This window comes from Electrophorus electricus, chromosome 5 (assembly GCF_013358815.1).
Source record: "Electrophorus electricus isolate fEleEle1 chromosome 5, fEleEle1.pri, whole genome shotgun sequence".
NCBI classification, from domain to species: Eukaryota; Metazoa; Chordata; class Actinopteri; order Gymnotiformes; family Gymnotidae; genus Electrophorus; species Electrophorus electricus.
Genome location: NC_049539.1, coordinates 8,812,897 through 8,820,389, shown reverse-complemented (window position 1 = coordinate 8,820,389; position 7,493 = coordinate 8,812,897). Strand labels below are relative to the sequence as shown.

General features: G+C 37.6%; 1 pseudogene; it reads left to right on the top strand.

The window, feature by feature from the left end:
- The window catches only part of LOC113576116, a 31,650-nt pseudogene that overhangs the window by 3,137 nt on the left and 21,020 nt on the right, over positions 1 to 7,493 (top strand).

The following is a 7,493-nucleotide window of genomic DNA, read 5'->3' as shown; positions in this document are numbered from 1 at the left end:
CATGCATCTCCATCCCTAACAGTCAATCACCACACCAACAACCAGGATGAATGCTAATACTACTCACCTATCTTGCCCTAATCATTTCCCTATAGCAACCTAGTCTTGCTGTCGCTCTTCATGAAGCATTGTTTGCCTAATGCCTTCATGCTGAGCCTTCTTTAGCACCCCTGCAGCCTCCGGTTCCCACCCCTTATTCTGCCTGTTTTTTCTGGATTTGTGATTTTGTACCTCTGCTCTCTCTTATCCTGTTTTTTGACCCTAACCTGTTCTCTATGGTTTTTGTCTTTTGGACAGTGTTTTCCCCCCCATTCCTTCTCTAGAAATTCTTTATGCCTTGCATGCAGAATCCCCTCCTGTCAGTGGTTTTGTCACAGTCACATGGTTTGGCTTGCCATCAGAATTACTCTACAGGGTGCATCTTGGTTCGATGTTTTTTTCTCTCTGAGCACAGGTCCTGTCACCACCCTGTTATAGTCCATACCTGATACTGGGTACATTTTCCAGTTCCAGGTTTCAGTACTGTGACAGCTGGCTTTTGTGGAAAGTGCTAAAGCATGCACACTTGCCATCCGCTCTCCAGTCAGTCCAGACAAAACGACGGTGGTGTTTCACCATTTTCTGAAATTCCTTGCATAAAAATGTTTAAAGCAAGCTTACCAAACATTGATATACCATAATGGATTATTCAGAAGCATTATCTGACTTTGACTTTTAAAAATGTGTTAGAAGATTGTGATGTAGGTACAGCCCAGACTAGGGCAAAAATCAGCCTCAGAATGAAAAACACGGAAGTGACTGGTTCATGGCAGCATGCGAAGTGTCACAGCTGTATGACATCATCATCAAGTGATGTTATCCATTACATGCTGTTACCTTGGAACTTTGACAAAAACAGGAGATAATCACTATAGCGTTTCAGCAGTTTTTTTCCAGCAGTGACACAGGCCTAAAGGAAGGTCACCAATACAATACACTTACTTTTTCTGACCACTCCCCTCTCTAAGGAATCAAGGCCTCCTGTGTGAACTTATAGACCTGTCTTGCTCTACAAAACAAAAGCACAACTGCTACTTCAGAGACTATCAGTCATTCGGTTTTAGAGAAGTCCTTTTTAAATTCGCAATACATGAGCATAAACGGACCATAAAATTAAAACCGCGACACCGACCTTTGTTACAAGTAGTGAATTATCCAGACACTTTTAACCAGGGAAAGTGTACCTGCTGCCTTATTAAGTGCATATGCTCTTGAGAACTCAGTATGCCCTGTAATGCCAAAATAGATTCTGAGAAATTATGTTTGTTGTGCACAAAGAATGACAATGGCAGAGAAAGACAGAACCTGGGTAGTAGCATTTGGACTATGACTGTGTGAGCACCCTATGAGCAGGAGGAAAGACAGTATGTCCTCCCACACAGGATCAGACCGACGCATACAGGTGAGGGCTGAACAGCACTTTCAAATGATCAGACAGGACTAGTACTAGTACTAATTAGAGTGAAGAAATTATTTGATTTTCATTTTACATATGCCTAATGTTGGGATTATTTTTATTTTGTTGCACAACATTTTATTCTGTGTACAGAGGGCATTGTCACAAGAGACAATTACAATAATAGCCATGATTGTTAACATTACAGTAAGTTATCTAAAATTCTTTCATGGTTTTAATACATGTAGAAGTATTTAATCTATTCATGATAATATAGCTGGCATCCAGTACAACTGCTTCTACTTTATTGCTCTTAGAGAGATATCCTCCTACGGAGTTTAGCTTTAAACACATTTGAACCAGGCAACCAATACCCATAGATGCATCTTTACATTAGACGTGTGTTAGATCACCATTTACTGATTTTTATTTCTCCCAACCATCCAAACCATGTGTACTCTTGCCACAGGCCAGTACTGGAAGGAACTATATGGATTTTGGCAATACTGAGATCAAACCAGAAACGTTTTGATGTGGAAAAAAAAGGTTAATTTTGAGTTACCTAGAGAAATGTATTCAATGTTTTTTTAAGACCTAGTTCATTTGTCGGAGATTGCTGTCAAATGTTTTCTGCATGCAACTCTAATTGCCACAAACTGAATATCTAGATCCAATGGTGATGCTCCACAAAGGCTTTTCTTCTAACCCCCACACCTGTCTGGATTGGTGTCTGGATTGGTGGTGTTACTGTGTGTTATGGGTATAGGTGTGCCTGTGCCAGTAGTGTCCACCCATGGAACATCACTTAAAGCTGATGCTTCTGGCTTATTCTGCACTTATATGTACACCACAAAACAACATTGTTGTGATAGTTTTGTAATATGCATATTGTTGTGTCTTAAGCTTCTCAACTAGCACCTTCATTTCCCTTTGTTTTGATCTGAAGAGATTTCCAGCACCAGCCCTGTTCATTTTGACAGCATTTGGAAGTTTGCCGAATATTTGCTCAGCAGATGGCCCTTAAATTTACGTGGATTTGAGTTCTAGACTGTGTGAGTTTATGAGTAGATTTAACTTGGATTTCAAGTAACTGATAAATAATTTTAATTTACTTGAGCTAAATGCTGTATATCAGCAATATGGCTGATCAATTGATCATTACAATCACCCACTGTAAAAAAAAAAGTTTAAGTGGTTCGGACCAAACAGGGAAAGACAATGCCCTGCATTTACAAGTTTATGTGAACTATTTTAATAGTATAACCTCTTATGTTATATAAGCCGTTGCAATGAAAAAAACATCTATCAACCATGTATATCCCCTTTTTGTGAAATCAGTTTTTCAGTTTTTTAGTTTTTGAACTTTTATATTAAAATTACATTAAAATGTTAAATATGCTTAATTTAGACTTACCTTACTTCATTCATGTGGGCATTTAAAAATAAAACTTGCAATAATGCTTTCTATTATTGTTTTTATTTTGTAGAATGTGGAAAAAAGTAAATGGACATATATGTTTTTTCATTGCAAGGGCTCATATATTGTGTTCTCTTAAAGAGTTTATATACTGCCAGTAGACCTCAAAACCAGGAATTTGTACAGTATAGATGTGCATAAGGTATTCTATATACCCTAACCTAATAAGATTGCTTATTCAGATTTGTTCTAAGCAGTCTTGGGTGAATACCCTAAACCAAGGTCCCTTGAAACAGCAAGGATGACTTCAGTCCACCTGTAGTTCAGATGCCTCTTGCAAATAAATATAGTTCTGATAATTCAAAAATGCCAACAATAAGCAAAATATTTGAAGGTAAAAAAAAAACTACCAAAAAACCAAAAAAAAAACCAAAAAAAAAACCCCAAAACAAAACCAGCCTCATCCAGGATCAATCATAATTTAGAATATCGTTTTGGGCCAAACAAAGTGTCATCTATATGTAATTGCATGGAACACTTGTAGTTTTGGGGAATTCTTTAAAAACAAATTTAAATGCATATAGTACCAGTCAAAGGTATGGACACACCTACTCTGTTTATTCCTCCTTTTGTACAGTTTAAAAAAACAGGAAAGGTATCAAATCAATGAAATCATACACATGTGATCAACAAATATCTTTTAGATTCTTTGAAGTAACTGTCCTTTACTTTGATGGCAGCTTTGCACTTTTGGTGTTTTCTTAACCAGCTTCATGAGGCAACCACCTATGACACTTTTCCTTCAGTCTTGAAGACATTCTCACATATGCAGAGCAATTGTATAGGGAGGGTGCATCTAAAATTGTGTGTGTGTGTGTGTGTGTGTGTGTGTGTGTGTGTGTGTGTGTGTGTGTGTGTGTGTGTGTGTGAGTGTGTGTCTGTCTTTTGAAAATGAATATATAGGCTAACACCTTTCCCAAGTTATATTTGTGTTAGAAAGAGATTTAAGTATAGTCCATTAGATTAAAATGCCTTTATTACTATTAAAACATACATTCAGTCAGGAGTATCCAAATTTTGACTGGTACTATAGTCTACAGTACCAATAATAAACTCCAGAGTAAAGGTGTTTATTATATACTGTAGTCTACATTATATAATAAACTCCAGTGTAAAGGTATTTGCGGTATAATTGAGAGGAATGAATGTGTAGATTTGTGTTACAGTAAAGTACATTCCATCAGTAAAGGAGTTAATTTTACTTTCAAATATGAAATGTTTCTTATTACGTTTTTCAGTGTATTAGAGGACTGGCCTAAACATACACAACTGCAGAGAATCAGACATTTTATGTCCTGAACCTGCAGGGTTACCCCCCTGCCAATTTCCAGCATTCGTTTGACAAAGTTGATCCAGGAACCACAGGGGTGTCAAAAGGCAGCACCAAAGTGTATTATAATAAGGCTGAAATGAAACTCAGCAGGTTGTTAGCTCTCCAGGAGCATAGCTTTCTCTTGTAAAGTTTCTAAGACCTTTATTGACCCAGAAGAGCATTCAAAACTATGAAACCCCATCAAGCGAATGAGTATTTCATATGCATTTTTAATGCACTGAGTCAAAGAAATTGTTTTCTTCTTACTTGTAGCCTCAGTCATTCCCACAGGGTTTATCCTACTCTCGTGAAATTAAATTGCAAATACGCAATTCTCAATCACCGTTTTGGACCTGGTGTGCCACAATGGGGAACATTTACAAAGACAGACTGAACCTAAGGTGCAGTTTGTTTATGCATCACAATAAGGCAGGCAATGCGTAGTCTGTTATGCTCAGTTCCTGTAACACAAATAGGCGTTGACTGCTGCCTGCCAGCCTATTTGGAGCAATGAACTGAAGATGCCTATGAGCAATGTTGATTCTGTGGAGAAAAAAGAGGTCAAAAGGGAGGTGAGTGTACAACTGCGAGTGGTAGTGCACAGGCTGTGAGGCTCACTTACTATAGCTATACATTGCCCGAGTCATAGATCTGGCGTCAGGTCAAACAGGCCTTGTGTTTGTTTGTGATCTGTCAATTCTTGATTGGATCAATGGACTGCATGAGCTGTAAACAAAGATCATTGCCCCTGTTCCCTGAAAAATAGTTTAATGATAGTGTTCCAGCTTGCCAATTCAGAAATTCAGTCAATTAGGCATGGCATTAACTGCACTTTTAGTGGGCATTCAATAACAAAAGGCTAATTTCATATATGTGATTTGAATAGTTCACATCTTGATCTAAAGTACTCTAAAAAAAAATGTAACCTAACCATCTGATGAAAGAACAGGAAAGTGTTGGAAAATGCATATGGTCAGATCCATCATAAGCACTTATGAACTTTTTCCAAGTATAAAGGTCTTAAACTACATTTGCTAACAGCTTCTTTCATGCTGGCCCATTCATACAGAAGAATGATCTACTGAAAACTGAAAAATGTACTTGAATGCAATTTTTTCGAAACATTTTCCCCAATCCCTTTTTTCTTAAATGGACTATTTCATGGGTCAGGGTGACACAGTCATTTTTACTTAAAATGCATTTCATTTTCAGCAAGTGAACATATTTAGGTTATACACACAAGCACAAAATTCACACATTTCTGTGCATTTACTGAGACCCCAATGTTTACAGTTGTTTTGTTGCTCTGACTGGTGATTAACTTCATGTTTACAATAATCAACAAAAAAATACAATAAAATAAATAGTAATATGGTCAAATTAAAAAGGTGGATTAAAATTTTATAGAAATATCATTATAAATATACATCATTGTTTTTGCTACATTTGAGTTTCTTTACTCTTTTATGGGTGTGGTAGCGTAAGGCTGCGGCATTAAAATCCGATTTTTGCGTTTCTTTTAAATAGACTAAAGCTATTCGGCTTTAGATACATCCTTAAGGACTAGTTGGATTTGATATATATTACACCAATTGGTTCTTGGTGTAGGCTGTGTGCAAACGTATTTATTAAAGGTCACAACAGAGCACGATTTTTGTCAGGTAATTTAATTTAAGCGAATAGAGACCTTTTCCTCTGGCTAGCAACGTACACGTCAGATAGGCGGGGAGTGATAAAATCACCAGGTCGGCCGTGGTGTGAGAATTTGAACTAATGTGGTTGAATACGTTTGGACCTAACTGACCATATCTTTAAATCAGTAATACATCTGATTGTCATGTATTATCATGTCCATGACACATGCAAATAAAAATCTAAATGACTTTTTTATTTAGTGATAAAATAAGTGCATAATAGACCTACTTTTTAAATTTACATGAAACAGATTTTTAGCAAACTGGCTTGTGGGCTAGAAAAGTCGCTTACATGAATGGATTACTCCGACCCAGATATACTTGCTAAAGTAAATATTTCTATCAAGCAACAATTTATTTTCAATAATTCGCAGTAGGTTAGCATAAAGCGACGTACTGACGGAAACCAACCACAATGCTTGTGTCCAACGCCGAGTTTTAGTTGCGCGAGAGCTGTCGGCGCGCGGTGCGCCAGCAGCAGTAACGGCTGTAACGGCCACTTGGAAGGGAGTCCTGCATACAGCACTAGTCATCTGGTCGTGGCAGTGTACCGTGGCTTCATTTTAACTTTCGGTTTTTATAAATAATTCGCTCGTTCTCGTACTATTCTCTCGCTAGAAACCCATAAATTGCCTCCTTGTGAGCATTTCATTGAGTGATAGGACAATTTGCGTCGTGGGGACTCGCTTCAGTTTCGCGTCCAGCACGCAGGGACGATGACTAAACGGAGGATCCGGTTGCGTGTGGGATGGCTTTATTTATTCTTTATTGAGTAAGTATTTAGATTGTCTTTATGTCTTTATAATATAATATGTATATGTCTTTATGTCTTATAATATAAGCTTTAAATAAATTGTTGTCGCTGTTGTTCGACTTAAACCTCGACTCACATTATAAAATAACATACAATAGAAAAATATGTTTTTGTTCCCGGCGCTTTGTGAAACTGACATCGTCTTTCAAGATATTTCCGCTGATGGTCGTTTTGGGTAATCTTCAAAATGCTGACTATACGCAACTCCATAATAGCTGCTGTTCACTGCTGAATTGTTACGACAACTGATTGTAGGCATCGTTGTTTGACGGGTGTTGACGGGAGAGCACGGTTGTGATGTGCTCATGCATGATTTCTCTGAACGTGGAAAATGCTCGATCAGAATTTGAATTCATGATCAAAGACGCGGACCCTGTTATGAACCTTGATTATAATATTTTGCCCTCACTTTCAGTCTATCCAGTATAAACTCGCTCTTACGCAGATGCTTGTGCCACTGTGGCTGACAAGACTGAATGCTGACAAAATGTTTGACATGAGTAATACATTGCGAGAGAATTTAAACACTGTTAAGTTTAAAAAAAACAACAACAACAAGAAGGACCATGCTTATACATACGTATTTAGTCTGTAGGCAGCCAATCAGTAGAAGAAACCGCTTCATAAATGAGAGGTTATATGCACCACTCACAATGGGGTTTATAGTTTGTCCTGAGTAGCTTTGGCTTCTGAATCAGATACTGTGGAAAAGAGCAAAGGAAAATGTGTTATAATTTTCCAAAGGTCCTTGCTTGCTCATG